This window comes from Bison bison, unplaced genomic scaffold (genome assembly GCF_000754665.1).
Source record: "Bison bison bison isolate TAMUID 2011002044 unplaced genomic scaffold, Bison_UMD1.0 scf7180017864308, whole genome shotgun sequence".
Lineage (NCBI taxonomy): Eukaryota > Metazoa > Chordata > Mammalia > Artiodactyla > Bovidae > Bison > Bison bison.
In genome coordinates this window covers 542167-542408 of record NW_011494880.1, presented here as the reverse complement: position 1 = coordinate 542408, position 242 = coordinate 542167, and positions in this window count along the sequence as shown.

The following is a 242-nucleotide window of genomic DNA, read 5'->3' as shown; positions in this document are numbered from 1 at the left end:
GAGACACTGTGCCCACACGCCAGTGTTATTTGTTTGCAGCGTCCCTCCCTCCCCACAGCGCAACTGAACAAGTGAGCCTAAAAAAAGTGTCCACCACTGCCCGCCTTGTGTCAGGGTGGAAATCAGACACTGAAGAGACCAGCAAACAGAAGAAGCTAAAACAGACAGAACCACCTTGGAAGTGACAGGCGCAATAGGTTAAAACCCTGTAGTTAGTACCGACTACATAGGAAGGGGCCTAT